This window comes from Lactuca serriola, unplaced genomic scaffold (genome assembly GCF_051521515.1).
Source record: "Lactuca serriola cultivar US96UC23 unplaced genomic scaffold, Lser_US96UC23_V15 Lser_V15_Un001, whole genome shotgun sequence".
Taxonomy (NCBI): domain Eukaryota; kingdom Viridiplantae; phylum Streptophyta; class Magnoliopsida; order Asterales; family Asteraceae; genus Lactuca; species Lactuca serriola.
Genome location: NW_027629672.1, coordinates 89,396 through 109,797, shown reverse-complemented (window position 1 = coordinate 109,797; position 20,402 = coordinate 89,396).

Genomic DNA, 20,402 nt, shown 5'->3' with positions numbered 1-20,402 from the left:
ACAATAATGTAATCTTTTGTGGATAAAAACGTCATGCCTGACATATTAGGCAAGGATCAGACCCTCTCAATGTATCTATAAATTGAGAGTTATGTTTTGTTTGAAGGAATCGAAAGAACGAGTGCAAGAAAAAACACTCTCTATCTAGTAAATTTTCAGTTCAATGTCTAGTGAGTAATTCCTCCCTTAGAAGGGGAAAAATGTAAAATATTGTAAGAGTCTTCCCTTTTTGGGAACTCTGTTATCAATAAATCTTTGTTTTGTTATTTTTGAGTGTTCATACAATTTAGAGTGATGAAACTTGTAAGTGACAGAGTGTCAGGTCGACGATGATTAACAGTACCACAGGCACCATGCCAACAGGGAAAGCAACCACACAGACCAAAGAACGACACAGGCTGGCTTGAATAGTTTCTATCTATGTAAGTATAACACTCACTACATCACAATTATACATTTATTGATACAAGAGTCTTCTTTTCACAATTTTTATATTTATTCCCTTCTTTGTTAAAACATAAATTCCGTACACATCCACACACCCCAACTGGTATCAGAGCCTTGATAAATATGGCATTACATTATAATAAAACACTTTACAGAGTAAAGTTTGAACATATTCATAATAAAGAGATTGAAATCTCTCAACATAAAAAAATACTTTTTAATAATAAAAAAGACTTGGTGCATATAGATTTCAGAATTCTACAAGCACAAAATAAACATACTCATGAATATATACCAAACTTGGTTAATATACGTATGTATCTCCTGCATAAGCAAAAAGTACATCAAGAACATCTTGATAGAAATAAAAAATTAGTTTCAAAACTCAGAAAGTTTATTTTAACTTGTTAGCTTTTCTTAAAATGAATAATGAAATTTTCAACAACACTGAAGAAAATAATTCAGAAGAAAAACAAATCTTAACTTATGTTGAAGATGAAGACGGCTTTCATGCAAATCTTTTAATAAAACAAGACCTTCTCTCTCGAGTTAAGAAAATTGATTTAAAAATAAAGAAAGAAAACATTTTCAAAAATGTTCCTTCTAAACTTAGTATTCTAAATCCCCTTAAAAGGAAAAATGAAATCTTCTACTTTGTTAGTACTAAAGAAATGTCCGTAGACATAAAAGATACAATAGGAGCTGTCTTTCTACCCCTTTTAACTAAGGAACAAATACATAATAACTTAAAAAGTATTCCAGTTGAGATTAGATCAAAAATTAGAATGGTCCATATCGGAGCTGTAAAAATTTTGTTAAAATCCCAATTCCAAGCAGGAATAAATTCTCCCATAAAAATGGCCTTAATTGACAACAGAATTACTGACAGACAGGACTGCATCTTAGGTGCTGCAAAGGGAAACCTTGCTTACCAAAAGTTTATGTTTTCAGTCTATCCAAAGTTTGCTCTGGATTTAAAATCTGCAAATATAGATAAAACCTTATCTTTTATACATCACTTTGAAAGAAGTGACCTAATGAGTCCAGGTGATAAACCTTTCACCATAACATATCTCATAGGATATGCCCTGACCAACAGTCACCATAGCATAGACTATAAGAAAGACGAGTACATCGAACTTGATGATGTCTTTTCAGAAATAGGCCATGTCAAAGATAAACAATTCTGCGACATAAATCCTCAAGAAAACTCTTGGGTTTTAAATATAGCTAGAAATAAAAAAGCTCTAGGAGAAACTCTTAGACCAAGAATTTCTATGGATTCACTCCACATAGGAGAAAGCTCGGAGAGAAAAGATAATAACTTAATAAGAAACATGTCTTTAAAAATTGATAGTCTACGCCAGAATATCAAACAAATCACTGACATTATAAATGAATAATAAAATTGATTTTCCTCATTTCTATAAAAAAGGTAAAACAGTCAAAATTAAAACTCTTGACGATAATACTGAAAAGAAAGAATACGTTTTCTCTACTTCTGGTAAAGCTGGTGTTCAAACAATCGTAAATCATTGCAATAATCTCAACCAAATCATTGCAAGATGTCTTTTAAAAACTTCAAAAATAAGCCATTATCTTGGTATTTCAAAAGATATTTCTACAGATATTTCAAAAAATAAAATACCTTTTAACCAATTTAAAAACGATTTAGCCTTTATGGTTAAAAACAATCTTGATAAAAAAGATTTTGAAAAATTCTTCGAAGTTATTGAAAGACAAAATAAATTAACTATCAAGTTAACCCAGTCTATTGACAAACATTCTATTCTTTTAGAAAACTCTTTAAAAAATAACCAATTTGTTGAAGAAGTCGCCAAAAAGGCAAATATTGAGGGCACTCTTAAGGAAACCAACATTAAGATCACTAATATACATGATCAGTTAAAACAACTAATAGGATGACCTCGATACCCGAGCTCAATAGATCAATCACCTCGATACCCGAGCTCAATAGATCAATCAATCTCCTTAATGAAAAAATAGATGGGCTGATTATAAACTTGGACTTAACATTCAATAAATACGTAACCATTACCCAGTTGGAAGTAGCATCTGCAAAAATTATTGCAGACATTACTAAAGAGTTATCTGAAAAGATTGACTCTTGCCCATGTAATAAAGACATACTTGAGCACATCAAGAATATCTCCATCATAGAACAAAAAACCAAGCCTGGAAAATATTCAGGTCTTAAGAAATACTCACCTCCCAATCCTAGTGTTGGAAACCCTGACTTAGGAAGCTCAAAAGATTCCCAGAAAATTAACATTTTCAAGAAAGAATAAAAATGAAAGAAACAATCTCTGAACGTCTCGAGAAATATTTCTTTAACCTTCAATATGAAGATTATGATAAAACTGACCAAAAGCTTATTCAGCTTTTATCTTTAGAAACTGAAGAATGTGAAGAATTGTATCAAAAAGAACCCAAACTTTTTGATCAATATTTTAGAATGACTAAAATAAATGAACCCGACACTGAATCAGAACAAGAAGATAATTTTAAAACAAATACAAAGACTGTTAAGTTCGAATATTCAGATATGGAAGATGATGAAGCAGAATCTTCTTATACAGCCACAAGAAGAGGCAATAAAAAGAAATACGAGTTCAAAATGCCTGTCCACAATGGAATTCCAAATAGTGGCCAAGGACCCAATACGATCAATGTACTCAATATTGATTGTATCCAAGATTTAAAACTCAGAGAAAGAGTTGTAGAAAAATGGGTTACTGAGATTTCACTAATCTTACAAACAAATCCAGATGAATTTGAAAAAGCAAAAAATGTTCTACTACTTTTAGAACACAAAACTGATGGAATCGTACAGAAATTCCTAAGAAACAATAATTGGAATGAAGAACTGCATGGCTCAGATCTTTTTGATAATCTCATAAATGTCATATACACTACTTTCTTAGGTCTTGATTATATTTCTAATAAAGACTTCACCATTAATAAGAAGGTTGACATAGCAAGAGTTTCAATGACTAAACTCCAATTACATGATATTAGTCTTCTCGACAAATACACATGTATGTATGAATCATATTTGTATGATATTCCACAGAGAAGCGAATATGCGCAATGGATATCTGCTTATCTCATGAAAATTCCAATTATTGGAGAAACCTGTACAGACAGATGGAAAAAAGAAGCTACTGGAGAAATCCAGCAAACCAGTCTTTCTTACGCAACAAAAATTGCAAAAGAAGAAATTGATAGAATCTGTCAAGACAGATATAAACAACAAAAGCTTAAAACAATAAGCAAAGATTGTTGTAGCATTCTCTCTGATTTCAAAAACTTTGATATTGGAAAGAAAAATTATACTAAGAAAAAGCATAAAAACAAAAAGAAATACAAATCTTTTTGGAAAAAGAAAAGAAAAAAATTTTCACCAGGAAAATACTTCAAGAAACCATCAAAAGAAACACCTAAGAAAACTACTTCTTGTCCGCAAGGAAAGAAAAAGTGTAGGTGTTGGATCTGCAATGAAGAAGGACACTACGCAAACGAATGTCCAAATAGAAAAAAATACCCTGACAAAGTCAAGGTTTTACAAACCGCTAACAATGGAGGCTATGAAGCTCTTGAAGAAGAGTATGATGGTACGCAACATGTTTTTATATATCATGTTGAAACAGAATCTTCATCAGACACTGAAGAATACGAATCAACAACGGATGACTCAGACTAGTCCCATACATACCTCGCTTTTCAGGGAGGAGGAGATTAACCATTTTTGCGTAAACCTCCAGAAGATTGATGATTCCCTTATCATGAATCTTACTAATCCAAACTCTATTTATGTTTCTGCCTTCCTTAACTTTAAAGGATATAAAAAATTTAGAGTACATTGTTTTGTAGACACAGGTGCATCTTTATGTCTTGCAAGCAAATTCGTCATTCCGGATGAACTCTGGGAAAACGCTCCCAAAGAAATTAGTGCCACTATTGCAAATGGTGAAACCATAAAAATTAATAAAGTTTGTAGAAATATTAATCTCGAACTTTCAGGAGAACATTTCAATGTTCCCACTATTTACCAACAAAATTCAGGAATTGATATCATAATTGGTAACAACTTCTGTCAAGTCTATGGACCATTCATACAATGGATAGATAGAATTGCCTTTCATCTTAATAATGATATGGTAATTATAAAAAAGGTTACAGAGGCCTATAGCAAAGGAAAACCAGGTTTTCTTGAAACTCAAGAAAAAGGTTCTAAAGAAAAACAAATTCCAGGTACTAATATAACTCATGAAGAGATTAATAAAGAAAGGATTATTTCTATTCAAACTACCAGGTTCAAACAGATTGAAGATCTTCTTGAAAAAGTTTGTTCTGAAAATCCTATTGATCCAAATAAAACCAAAGGATGGATGAAAGCTTCAATCAAGCTTATTGATCCCAAAACGGTTATTAGAGAAAAACCTATGGTTTACTCTCTACAAGATAGAGAAGAATTTTCCAAACAAATCAAAGAATTACTTGATATGAGACTAATTATAGAATCAAAATCCCCTCATATGTCTCCTGCCTTTCTTGTCAATAAAGAAGCAGAGAAAAGAAGAGGAAAGAAGCGAATGGTTGTTAACTACAAAGCAATTAATGATGCAACTATTGGAGACTCACATAATCTCCCCAATATGCACGAACTCTTGACTCTTCTACGAGGAAAAAACATTTATTCAAGTTTCGACTGCAAGTCAGGTTTCTGGCAAGTTCTACTTGATGAAGAATCGCAGCTTCTCACTGCCTTCACATGTCCTGATGGACTCTTTCAATGGAAAGTACTACCCTTTGGGCTTAAACAAGCTCCTAGTATTTTTCAAAGACACATGCAGAATGCTCTTCGAGGCCTTGAAGGTTTCTGCACTGTATACGTTGATGACATCATGATCTTCAGCAAAAATGAACAAGAACACTATGTTCATGTCACACAGGTTCTCAGAACTATTTTAAAACATGGTATAATACTTTCAAAAAAGAAAGCTCATCTTTTCAAAACAAAAATCAATTTTTTAGGTTTAGAAATAAATGAAGGTACCCATTGTCCTCAAAAGCATATTCTTGAACATTTACATGACTTTCCAAATGTTTTAGAAGACAAAAAGCAACTACAAAGATTTCTTGGTGTTTTAACTTATGCTGAAACATATATTGAAAAACTTGCAGCCATGAGAAAACCTTTACAGGCAAAATTAAAAAAAGATGTCATTTGGAATTGGTCAAATGCTGATACAGACTACATCAAAAAGATAAAGAAAGTTTTAATCAATTTTCCAAAACTTTATCTTCCAAACATTGAAGACAGTTTAATTATTGAAACTGATGCTTCTGATGAATTTTGGGGAGGTGTTTTAAAAGCTAAAAACCCCAAAAACGAAGAACAAATTTGCAGGTACACCTCTGGCAGTTTCAAAGCAGCTGAGAAAAACTACCATAGCAATGAAAAAGAATTACTCGCTGTAAAAAGAGTTATTACAAAATTCTCTGTATATTTAACACCAGTAAATTTCCTGGTTCGTACAGATAATAAAAATTTTACTTATTTCCTCCGAACTAAGATTGCAGGAGATAACAAATTAGGCCGGCTAATACGTTGGCAAGAGTGGTTTTCACGATATACTTTCACTGTTGAACATCTCGCAGGAAACAAAAACGTACTGGCAGACTGCCTCACCCGTGACTTCAGGTATACCTTACATCATCCATGATCTCACTCGCTCCTCTCGAGCCCTATAAAAGGATATGATCCTCATGACATATTTCCTCACAAAAACTTCACCTACAAAAAAGAGAGGGGGAGATTAGAGAAAAAAGTAAACAAAATTTGAGTTTACAAAAATGGAAGACCTCAACACTTTGAGGATGAAGAAACAAATGCTCCTCATAGAGCTATCTGCAATTGAGCAGAAAATCAACTTGTATGAACAAGTAACAACGGTCACCAATGTACCGGAAAGCGAAAGCTCAAAAACAAAGGCTATTCCAGTGCAAACGGCACCTGGTAAAGAATCAACAAATCCGTTGAAAGCTGATGCTTTGCTAAAAAGCATAATAAAGGAGACAGCTACTCCTCTTCCTGATGGAAAAACTAGCTTGTTGGTTGATACCAATCCTTGTACTGAAGGAATCAGTAAAATGACAACCTTGTCACCCATTAACAAATCTGTGCAGGAGTTTACACCAGATTACAAAAAAGCTCTTAACAAAGAAGCTGAAAGATTTTATGTAATCTACAAAGGACCTCATGCCGGTGTTCATACTGACTGGGGAATTACAGAAACATTCTGTAAAGTTGATAAAGTTACTTGCAAAAAATTCAGAAATGAAGCATCTGCAAGATTAAGCCTTGCCACTTATCAAGACGATACAAGCAAGACTAACCAACCACTTCTTCGACCAAAAATTCATAAAGTCAAAGAAGCTCACAGAGACCAAAGGTTTGACGTTCCAAATGACGTTCAACAAATGGTTAACTATCCTGAAATCTCTTTCGAAGACTTCAGAACAATCTGGAAGAAAGCAAGAGCTGCATGCCCAGAAGACCTTGTTCATGAAAAGTTTTTCACTACGGACAAGAAAACAAAAAGTCTGTTCAACTTCCTCGAAGGATCAGATGCAAAATTAGTCTACCAAGCCTTTCAAGCTGGACTAATCGACAATATCTACCCAAGTTGCAACCTTCAAGAACTCATTTTCTTCCCAAGCAACATGGTAGAATCCATTAAAAACTTTCGAAAGAAAGTACTTAAAGCAAAAGATAATCCGATCTACATCAGATGCATCTCTTCACTCCCAGAATGGATTCAAGAATCAACTCTTTCTCCATACCACTTTCTGGAAATTGGTCTTTCTAAAGCCAATAGAGATATTGAACAATCTCAACCAATGGAAGACAAAGATCTACCTTTTACAGAGATTCTTCATCCCAATCGCAAGAACGAGTGCAAGAAAAAACACTCTCTATCTAGTAAATTTTCAGTTCAATGTCTAGTGAGTAATTCCTCCCTTAGAAGGGGAAAAATGTAAAATATTGTAAGAGTCTTCCCTTTTTGGGAACTCTGTTATCAATAAATCTTTGTTTTGTTATTTTTGAGTGTTCATACAATTTAGAGTGATGAAACTTGTAAGTGACAGAGTGTCAGGTCGACGATGATTAACAGTACCACAGGCACCATGCCAACAGGGAAAGCAACCACACAGACCAAAGAACGACACAGGCTGGCTTGAATAGTTTCTATCTATGTAAGTATAACACTCACTACATCACAATTATACATTTATTGATACAAGAGTCTTCTTTTCACAATTTTTATATTTATTCCCTTCTTTGTTAAAACATAAATTCCGTACACTGGTATCAGAGCCTTGATAAATATGGCATTACATTATAATAAAACACTTTACAGAGTAAAGTTTGAACATATTCATAATAAAGAGATTGAAATCTCTCAACATAAAAAAAATACTTTTTAATAATAAAAAAGACTTGGTGCATATAGATTTCAGAATTCTACAAGCACAAAATAAACATACTCATGAATATATACCAAACTTGGTTAATATACGTATGTATCTCCTGCATAAGCAAAAAGTACATCAAGAACATCTTGATAGAAATAAAAAATTAGTTTCAAAACTCAGAAAGTTTATTTTAACTTGTTAGCTTTTCTTAAAATGAATAATGAAATTTTCAACAACACTGAAGAAAATAATTCAGAAGAAAAACAAATCTTAACTTATGTTGAAGATGAAGACGGCTTTCATGCAAATCTTTTAATAAAACAAGACCTTCTCTCTCGAGTTAAGAAAATTGATTTAAAAATAAAGAAAGAAAACATTTTCAAAAATGTTCCTTCTAAACTTAGTATTCTAAATCCCCTTAAAAGGAAAAATGAAATCTTCTACTTTGTTAGTACTAAAGAAATGTCCGTAGACATAAAAGATACAATAGGAGCTGTCTTTCTACCCCTTTTAACTAAGGAACAAATACATAATAACTTAAAAAGTATTCCAGTTGAGATTAGATCAAAAATTAGAATGGTCCATATCGGAGCTGTAAAAATTTTGTTAAAATCCCAATTCCAAGCAGGAATAAATTCTCCCATAAAAATGGCCTTAATTGACAACAGAATTACTGACAGACAGGACTGCATCTTAGGTGCTGCAAAGGGAAACCTTGCTTACCAAAAGTTTATGTTTTCAGTCTATCCAAAGTTTGCTCTGGATTTAAAATCTGCAAATATAGATAAAACCTTATCTTTTATACATCACTTTGAAAGAAGTGACCTAATGAGTCCAGGTGATAAACCTTTCACCATAACATATCTCATAGGATATGCCCTGACCAACAGTCACCATAGCATAGACTATAAGAAAGACGAGTACATCGAACTTGATGATGTCTTTTCAGAAATAGGCCATGTCAAAGATAAACAATTCTGCGACATAAATCCTCAAGAAAACTCTTGGGTTTTAAATATAGCTAGAAATAAAAAAGCTCTAGGAGAAACTCTTAGACCAAGAATTTCTATGGATTCACTCCACATAGGAGAAAGCTCGGAGAGAAAAGATAATAACTTAATAAGAAACATGTCTTTAAAAATTGATAGTCTACGCCAGAATATCAAACAAATCACTGACATTATAAATGAATAATAAAATTGATTTTCCTCATTTCTATAAAAAAGGTAAAACAGTCAAAATTAAAACTCTTGACGATAATACTGAAAAGAAAGAATACGTTTTCTCTACTTCTGGTAAAGCTGGTGTTCAAACAATCGTAAATCATTGCAATAATCTCAACCAAATCATTGCAAGATGTCTTTTAAAAACTTCAAAAATAAGCCATTATCTTGGTATTTCAAAAGATATTTCTACAGATATTTCAAAAAATAAAATACCTTTTAACCAATTTAAAAACGATTTAGCCTTTATGGTTAAAAACAATCTTGATAAAAAAGATTTTGAAAAATTCTTCGAAGTTATTGAAAGACAAAATAAATTAACTATCAAGTTAACCCAGTCTATTGACAAACATTCTATTCTTTTAGAAAACTCTTTAAAAAATAACCAATTTGTTGAAGAAGTCGCCAAAAAGGCAAATATTGAGGGCACTCTTAAGGAAACCAACATTAAGATCACTAATATACATGATCAGTTAAAACAACTAATAGGATGACCTCGATACCCGAGCTCAATAGATCAATCACCTCGATACCCGAGCTCAATAGATCAATCAATCTCCTTAATGAAAAAATAGATGGGCTGATTATAAACTTGGACTTAACATTCAATAAATACGTAACCATTACCCAGTTGGAAGTAGCATCTGCAAAAATTATTGCAGACATTACTAAAGAGTTATCTGAAAAGATTGACTCTTGCCCATGTAATAAAGACATACTTGAGCACATCAAGAATATCTCCATCATAGAACAAAAAACCAAGCCTGGAAAATATTCAGGTCTTAAGAAATACTCACCTCCCAATCCTAGTGTTGGAAACCCTGACTTAGGAAGCTCAAAAGATTCCCAGAAAATTAACATTTTCAAGAAAGAATAAAAATGAAAGAAACAATCTCTGAACGTCTCGAGAAATATTTCTTTAACCTTCAATATGAAGATTATGATAAAACTGACCAAAAGCTTATTCAGCTTTTATCTTTAGAAACTGAAGAATGTGAAGAATTGTATCAAAAAGAACCCAAACTTTTTGATCAATATTTTAGAATGACTAAAATAAATGAACCCGACACTGAATCAGAACAAGAAGATAATTTTAAAACAAATACAAAGACTGTTAAGTTCGAATATTCAGATATGGAAGATGATGAAGCAGAATCTTCTTATACAGCCACAAGAAGAGGCAATAAAAAGAAATACGAGTTCAAAATGCCTGTCCACAATGGAATTCCAAATAGTGGCCAAGGACCCAATACGATCAATGTACTCAATATTGATTGTATCCAAGATTTAAAACTCAGAGAAAGAGTTGTAGAAAAATGGGTTACTGAGATTTCACTAATCTTACAAACAAATCCAGATGAATTTGAAAAAGCAAAAAATGTTCTACTACTTTTAGAACACAAAACTGATGGAATCGTACAGAAATTCCTAAGAAACAATAATTGGAATGAAGAACTGCATGGCTCAGATCTTTTTGATAATCTCATAAATGTCATATACACTACTTTCTTAGGTCTTGATTATATTTCTAATAAAGACTTCACCATTAATAAGAAGGTTGACATAGCAAGAGTTTCAATGACTAAACTCCAATTACATGATATTAGTCTTCTCGACAAATACACATGTATGTATGAATCATATTTGTATGATATTCCACAGAGAAGCGAATATGCGCAATGGATATCTGCTTATCTCATGAAAATTCCAATTATTGGAGAAACCTGTACAGACAGATGGAAAAAAGAAGCTACTGGAGAAATCCAGCAAACCAGTCTTTCTTACGCAACAAAAATTGCAAAAGAAGAAATTGATAGAATCTGTCAAGACAGATATAAACAACAAAAGCTTAAAACAATAAGCAAAGATTGTTGTAGCATTCTCTCTGATTTCAAAAACTTTGATATTGGAAAGAAAAATTATACTAAGAAAAAGCATAAAAACAAAAAGAAATACAAATCTTTTTGGAAAAAGAAAAGAAAAAAATTTTCACCAGGAAAATACTTCAAGAAACCATCAAAAGAAACACCTAAGAAAACTACTTCTTGTCCGCAAGGAAAGAAAAAGTGTAGGTGTTGGATCTGCAATGAAGAAGGACACTACGCAAACGAATGTCCAAATAGAAAAAAATACCCTGACAAAGTCAAGGTTTTACAAACCGCTAACAATGGAGGCTATGAAGCTCTTGAAGAAGAGTATGATGGTACGCAACATGTTTTTATATATCATGTTGAAACAGAATCTTCATCAGACACTGAAGAATACGAATCAACAACGGATGACTCAGACTAGTCCCATACATACCTCGCTTTTCAGGGAGGAGGAGATTAACCATTTTTGCGTAAACCTCCAGAAGATTGATGATTCCCTTATCATGAATCTTACTAATCCAAACTCTATTTATGTTTCTGCCTTCCTTAACTTTAAAGGATATAAAAAATTTAGAGTACATTGTTTTGTAGACACAGGTGCATCTTTATGTCTTGCAAGCAAATTCGTCATTCCGGATGAACTCTGGGAAAACGCTCCCAAAGAAATTAGTGCCACTATTGCAAATGGTGAAACCATAAAAATTAATAAAGTTTGTAGAAATATTAATCTCGAACTTTCAGGAGAACATTTCAATGTTCCCACTATTTACCAACAAAATTCAGGAATTGATATCATAATTGGTAACAACTTCTGTCAAGTCTATGGACCATTCATACAATGGATAGATAGAATTGCCTTTCATCTTAATAATGATATGGTAATTATAAAAAAGGTTACAGAGGCCTATAGCAAAGGAAAACCAGGTTTTCTTGAAACTCAAGAAAAAGGTTCTAAAGAAAAACAAATTCCAGGTACTAATATAACTCATGAAGAGATTAATAAAGAAAGGATTATTTCTATTCAAACTACCAGGTTCAAACAGATTGAAGATCTTCTTGAAAAAGTTTGTTCTGAAAATCCTATTGATCCAAATAAAACCAAAGGATGGATGAAAGCTTCAATCAAGCTTATTGATCCCAAAACGGTTATTAGAGAAAAACCTATGGTTTACTCTCTACAAGATAGAGAAGAATTTTCCAAACAAATCAAAGAATTACTTGATATGAGACTAATTATAGAATCAAAATCCCCTCATATGTCTCCTGCCTTTCTTGTCAATAAAGAAGCAGAGAAAAGAAGAGGAAAGAAGCGAATGGTTGTTAACTACAAAGCAATTAATGATGCAACTATTGGAGACTCACATAATCTCCCCAATATGCACGAACTCTTGAATCTTCTACGAGGAAAAAACATTTATTCAAGTTTCGACTGCAAGTCAGGTTTCTGGCAAGTTCTACTTGATGAAGAATCGCAGCTTCTCACTGCCTTCACATGTCCTGATGGACTCTTTCAATGGAAAGTACTACCCTTTGGGCTTAAACAAGCTCCTAGTATTTTTCAAAGACACATGCAGAATGCTCTTCGAGGCCTTGAAGGTTTCTGCACTGTATACGTTGATGACATCATGATCTTCAGCAAAAATGAACAAGAACACTATGTTCATGTCACACAGGTTCTCAGAACTATTTTAAAACATGGTATAATACTTTCAAAAAAGAAAGCTCATCTTTTCAAAACAAAAATCAATTTTTTAGGTTTAGAAATAAATGAAGGTACCCATTGTCCTCAAAAGCATATTCTTGAACATTTACATGACTTTCCAAATGTTTTAGAAGACAAAAAGCAACTACAAAGATTTCTTGGTGTTTTAACTTATGCTGAAACATATATTGAAAAACTTGCAGCCATGAGAAAACCTTTACAGGCAAAATTAAAAAAAGATGTCATTTGGAATTGGTCAAATGCTGATACAGACTACATCAAAAAGATAAAGAAAGTTTTAATCAATTTTCCAAAACTTTATCTTCCAAACATTGAAGACAGTTTAATTATTGAAACTGATGCTTCTGATGAATTTTGGGGAGGTGTTTTAAAAGCTAAAAACCCCAAAAACGAAGAACAAATTTGCAGGTACACCTCTGGCAGTTTCAAAGCAGCTGAGAAAAACTACCATAGCAATGAAAAAGAATTACTCGCTGTAAAAAGAGTTATTACAAAATTCTCTGTATATTTAACACCAGTAAATTTCCTGGTTCGTACAGATAATAAAAATTTTACTTATTTCCTCCGAACTAAGATTGCAGGAGATAACAAATTAGGCCGGCTAATACGTTGGCAAGAGTGGTTTTCACGATATACTTTCACTGTTGAACATCTCGCAGGAAACAAAAACGTACTGGCAGACTGCCTCACCCGTGACTTCAGGTATACCTTACATCATCCATGATCTCACTCGCTCCTCTCGAGCCCTATAAAAGGATATGATCCTCATGACATATTTCCTCACAAAAACTTCACCTACAAAAAAGAGAGGGGGAGATTAGAGAAAAAAGTAAACAAAATTTGAGTTTACAAAAATGGAAGACCTCAACACTTTGAGGATGAAGAAACAAATGCTCCTCATAGAGCTATCTGCAATTGAGCAGAAAATCAACTTGTATGAACAAGTAACAACGGTCACCAATGTACCGGAAAGCGAAAGCTCAAAAACAAAGGCTATTCCAGTGCAAACGGCACCTGGTAAAGAATCAACAAATCCGTTGAAAGCTGATGCTTTGCTAAAAAGCATAATAAAGGAGACAGCTACTCCTCTTCCTGATGGAAAAACTAGCTTGTTGGTTGATACCAATCCTTGTACTGAAGGAATCAGTAAAATGACAACCTTGTCACCCATTAACAAATCTGTGCAGGAGTTTACACCAGATTACAAAAAAGCTCTTAACAAAGAAGCTGAAAGATTTTATGTAATCTACAAAGGACCTCATGCCGGTGTTCATACTGACTGGGGAATTACAGAAACATTCTGTAAAGTTGATAAAGTTACTTGCAAAAAATTCAGAAATGAAGCATCTGCAAGATTAAGCCTTGCCACTTATCAAGACGATACAAGCAAGACTAACCAACCACTTCTTCGACCAAAAATTCATAAAGTCAAAGAAGCTCACAGAGACCAAAGGTTTGACGTTCCAAATGACGTTCAACAAATGGTTAACTATCCTGAAATCTCTTTCGAAGACTTCAGAACAATCTGGAAGAAAGCAAGAGCTGCATGCCCAGAAGACCTTGTTCATGAAAAGTTTTTCACTACGGACAAGAAAACAAAAAGTCTGTTCAACTTCCTCGAAGGATCAGATGCAAAATTAGTCTACCAAGCCTTTCAAGCTGGACTAATCGACAATATCTACCCAAGTTGCAACCTTCAAGAACTCATTTTCTTCCCAAGCAACATGGTAGAATCCATTAAAAACTTTCGAAAGAAAGTACTTAAAGCAAAAGATAATCCGATCTACATCAGATGCATCTCTTCACTCCCAGAATGGATTCAAGAATCAACTCTTTCTCCATACCACTTTCTGGAAATTGGTCTTTCTAAAGCCAATAGAGATATTGAACAATCTCAACCAATGGAAGACAAAGATCTACCTTTTACAGAGATTCTTCATCCCAATCGCATCAATGGTTTAAGAAGAATATCAGAAAAAATCATCGAGATTATCTCTGGTTCAAAAAAGAAGATTAATTATACCAACTCGCATTGTATAATTACAAGCTGGAGTTACAACAACACCAGCCAAGAAGATCTTCGTCAAGCCTCCAAGTTTGGCGAAAAATTCATGAACAATAGCATGGAAGTATCCAATGCTACACGCCAACACTTCTGCCGACATGCAGAACAACTTTTTGAAGAACATCTTTGTCACTTTTGCGAAAGCAAAGATTCGGAGACAATGGAGGGACCCCCCTCTGAAGATGACAAATCATCATCATCTTAAAGAAAGATGCTTCACGTGTCAAATGGCCCCAGCCACTCAAAATAATAATGCGCTTCTTCATTATTAGAAGCTTTCTAGCTGTCCACAATAATGTAATCTTTTGTGGATAAAAACGTCATGCCTGACATATTAGGCAAGGATCAGACCCTCTCAATGTATCTATAAATTGAGAGTTATGTTTTGTTTGAAGGAATCGCAAGAACGAGTGCAAGAAAAAACACTCTCTATCTAGTAAATTTTCAGTTCAATGTCTAGTGAGTAATTCCTCCCTTAGAAGGGGAAAAATGTAAAATATTGTAAGAGTCTTCCCTTTTTGGGAACTCTGTTATCAATAAATCTTTGTTTTGTTATTTTTGAGTGTTCATACAATTTAGAGTGATGAAACTTGTAAGTGACAGAGTGTCAGGTCGACGATGATTAACAGTACCACAGGCACCATGCCAACAGGGAAAGCAACCACACAGACCAAAGAACGACACAGGCTGGCTTGAATAGTTTCTATCTATGTAAGTATAACACTCACTACATCACAATTATACATTTATTGATACAAGAGTCTTCTTTTCACAATTTTTATATTTATTCCCTTCTTTGTTAAAACATAAATTCCGTACACATCCACACACCCCAACTGGTATCACAATTATACAGTTGGGGTGTGTGGATGTGTACGGAATTTATGTTTTAACAAAGAAGGGAATAAATATAAAAATTGTGAAAAGAAGACTCTTGTATCAATAAATGTATAATTGTGATGTAGTGAGTGTTATACTTACATAGATAGAAACTATTCAAGCCAGCCTGTGTCGTTCTTTGGTCTGTGTGGTTGCTTTCCCTGTTGGCATGGTGCCTGTGGTACTGTTAATCATCGTCGACCTGACACTCTGTCACTTACAAGTTTCATCACTCTAAATTGTATGAACACTCAAAAATAACAAAACAAAGATTTATTGATAACAGAGTTCCCAAAAAGGGAAGACTCTTACAATATTTTACATTTTTCCCCTTCTAAGGGAGGAATTACTCACTAGACATTGAACTGAAAATTTACTAGATAGAGAGTGTTTTTTCTTGCACTCGTTCTTCCGATTCCTTCAAACAAAACATAACTCTCAATTTATAGATACATTGAGAGGGTCTGATCCTTGCCTAATATGTCAGGCATGACGTTTTTATCCACAAAAGATTACATTATTGTGGACAGCTAGAAAGCTTCTAATAATGAAGAAGCGCATTATTATTTTGAGTGGCTGGGGCCATTTGACACGTGAAGCATCTTTCTTTAAGATGATGATGATTTGTCATCTTCAGAGGGGGGTCCCTCCATTGTCTCCGAATCTTTGCTTTCGCAAAAGTGACAAAGATGTTCTTCAAAAAGTTGTTCTGCATGTCGGCAGAAGTGTTGGCGTGTAGCATTGGATACTTCCATGCTATTGTTCATGAATTTTTCGCCAAACTTGGAGGCTTGACGAAGATCTTCTTGGCTGGTGTTGTTGTAACTCCAGCTTGTAATTATACAATGCGAGTTGGTATAATTAATCTTCTTTTTTGAACCAGAGATAATCTCGATGATTTTTTCTGATATTCTTCTTAAACCATTGATGCGATTGGGATGAAGAATCTCTGTAAAAGGTAGATCTTTGTCTTCCATTGGTTGAGATTGTTCAATATCTCTATTGGCTTTAGAAAGACCAATTTCCAGAAAGTGGTATGGAGAAAGAGTTGATTCTTGAATCCATTCTGGGAGTGAAGAGATGCATCTGATGTAGATCGGATTATCTTTTGCTTTAAGTACTTTCTTTCGAAAGTTTTTAATGGATTCTACCATGTTGCTTGGGAAGAAAATGAGTTCTTGAAGGTTGCAACTTGGGTAGATATTGTCGATTAGTCCAGCTTGAAAGGCTTGGTAGACTAATTTTGCATCTGATCCTTCGAGGAAGTTGAACAGACTTTTTGTTTTCTTGTCCGTAGTGAAAAACTTTTCATGAACAAGGTCTTCTGGGCATGCAGCTCTTGCTTTCTTCCAGATTGTTCTGAAGTCTTCGAAAGAGATTTCAGGATAGTTAACCATTTGTTGAACGTCATTTGGAACGTCAAACCTTTGGTCTCTGTGAGCTTCTTTGACTTTATGAATTTTTGGTCGAAGAAGTGGTTGGTTAGTCTTGCTTGTATCGTCTTGATAAGTGGCAAGGCTTAATCTTGCAGATGCTTCATTTCTGAATTTTTTGCAAGTAACTTTATCAACTTTACAGAATGTTTCTGTAATTCCCCAGTCAGTATGAACACCGGCATGAGGTCCTTTGTAGATTACATAAAATCTTTCAGCTTCTTTGTTAAGAGCTTTTTTGTAATCTGGTGTAAACTCCTGCACAGATTTGTTAATGGGTGACAAGGTTGTCATTTTACTGATTCCTTCAGTACAAGGATTGGTATCAACCAACAAGCTAGTTTTTCCATCAGGAAGAGGAGTAGCTGTCTCCTTTATTATGCTTTTTAGCAAAGCATCAGCTTTCAACGGATTTGTTGATTCTTTACCAGGTGCCGTTTGCACTGGAATAGCCTTTGTTTTTGAGCTTTCGCTTTCCGGTACATTGGTGACCGTTGTTACTTGTTCATACAAGTTGATTTTCTGCTCAATTGCAGATAGCTCTATGAGGAGCATTTGTTTCTTCATCCTCAAAGTGTTGAGGTCTTCCATTTTTGTAAACTCAAATTTTGTTTACTTTTTTCTCTAATCTCCCCCTCTCTTTTTTGTAGGTGAAGTTTTTGTGAGGAAATATGTCATGAGGATCATATCCTTTTATAGGGCTCGAGAGGAGCGAGTGAGATCATGGATGATGTAAGGTATACCTGAAGTCACGGGTGAGGCAGTCTGCCAGTACGTTTTTGTTTCCTGCGAGATGTTCAACAGTGAAAGTATATCGTGAAAACCACTCTTGCCAACGTATTAGCCGGCCTAATTTGTTATCTCCTGCAATCTTAGTTCGGAGGAAATAAGTAAAATTTTTATTATCTGTACGAACCAGGAAATTTACTGGTGTTAAATATACAGAGAATTTTGTAATAACTCTTTTTACAGCGAGTAATTCTTTTTCATTGCTATGGTAGTTTTTCTCAGCTGCTTTGAAACTGCCAGAGGTGTACCTGCAAATTTGTTCTTCGTTTTTGGGGTTTTTAGCTTTTAAAACACCTCCCCAAAATTCATCAGAAGCATCAGTTTCAATAATTAAACTGTCTTCAATGTTTGGAAGATAAAGTTTTGGAAAATTGATTAAAACTTTCTTTATCTTTTTGATGTAGTCTGTATCAGCATTTGACCAATTCCAAATGACATCTTTTTTTAATTTTGCCTGTAAAGGTTTTCTCATGGCTGCAAGTTTTTCAATATATGTTTCAGCATAAGTTAAAACACCAAGAAATCTTTGTAGTTGCTTTTTGTCTTCTAAAACATTTGGAAAGTCATGTAAATGTTCAAGAATATGCTTTTGAGGACAATGGGTACCTTCATTTATTTCTAAACCTAAAAAATTGATTTTTGTTTTGAAAAGATGAGCTTTCTTTTTTGAAAGTATTATACCATGTTTTAAAATAGTTCTGAGAACCTGTGTGACATGAACATAGTGTTCTTGTTCATTTTTGCTGAAGATCATGATGTCATCAACGTATACAGTGCAGAAACCTTCAAGGCCTCGAAGAGCATTCTGCATGTGTCTTTGAAAAATACTAGGAGCTTGTTTAAGCCCAAAGGGTAGTACTTTCCATTGAAAGAGTCCATCAGGACATGTGAAGGCAGTGAGAAGCTGCGATTCTTCATCAAGTAGAACTTGCCAGAAACCTGACTTGCAGTCGAAACTTGAATAAATGTTTTTTCCTCGTAGAAGAGTCAAGAGTTCGTGCATATTGGGGAGATTATGTGAGTCTCCAATAGTTGCATCATTAATTGCTTTGTAGTTAACAACCATTCGCTTCTTTCCTCTTCTTTTCTCTGCTTCTTTATTGACAAGAAAGGCAGGAGACATATGAGGGGATTTTGATTCTATAATTAGTCTCATATCAAGTAATTCTTTGATTTGTTTGGAAAATTCTTCTCTATCTTGTAGAGAGTAAACCATAGGTTTTTCTCTAATAACCGTTTTGGGATCAATAAGCTTGATTGAAGCTTTCATCCATCCTTTGGTTTTATTTGGATCAATAGGATTTTCAGAACAAACTTTTTCAAGAAGATCTTCAATCTGTTTGAACCTGGTAGTTTGAATAGAAATAATCCTTTCTTTATTAATCTCTTCATGAGTTATATTAGTACCTGGAATTTGTTTTTCTTTAGAACCTTTTTCTTGAGTTTCAAGAAAACCTGGTTTTCCTTTGCTATAGGCCTCTGTAACCTTTTTTATAATTACCATATCATTATTAAGATGAAAGGCAATTCTATCTATCCATTGTATGAATGGTCCATAGACTTGACAGAAGTTGTTACCAATTATGATATCAATTCCTGAATTTTGTTGGTAAATAGTGGGAACATTGAAATGTTCTCCTGAAAGTTCGAGATTAATATTTCTACAAACTTTATTAATTTTTATGGTTTCACCATTTGCAATAGTGGCACTAATTTCTTTGGGAGCGTTTTCCCAGAGTTCATCCGGAATGACGAATTTGCTTGCAAGACATAAAGATGCACCTGTGTCTACAAAACAATGTACTCTAAATTTTTTATATCCTTTAAAGTTAAGGAAGGCAGAAACATAAATAGAGTTTGGATTAGTAAGATTCATGATAAGGGAATCATCAATCTTCTGGAGGTTTACGCAAAAATGGTTAATCTCCTCCTCCCTGAAAAGCGAGGTATGTATGGGACTAGTCTGAGTCATCCGTTGTTGATTCGTATTCTTCAGTGTCTGATGAAGATTCTGTTTCAACATGATATATAAAAACATGTTGCGTACCATCATACTCTTCTTCAAGAGCTTCATAGCCTCCATTGTTAGCGGTTTGTAAAACCTTGACTTTGTCAGGGTATTTTTTTCTATTTGGACATTCGTTTGCGTAGTGTCCTTCTTCATTGCAGATCCAACACCTACACTTTTTCTTTCCTTGCGGACAAGAAGTAGTTTTCTTAGGTGTTTCTTTTGATGGTTTCTTGAAGTATTTTCCTGGTGAAAATTTTTTTCTTTTCTTTTTCCAAAAAGATTTGTATTTCTTTTTGTTTTTATGCTTTTTCTTAGTATAATTTTTCTTTCCAATATCAAAGTTTTTGAAATCAGAGAGAATGCTACAACAATCTTTGCTTATTGTTTTAAGCTTTTGTTGTTTATATCTGTCTTGACAGATTCTATCAATTTCTTCTTTTGCAATTTTTGTTGCGTAA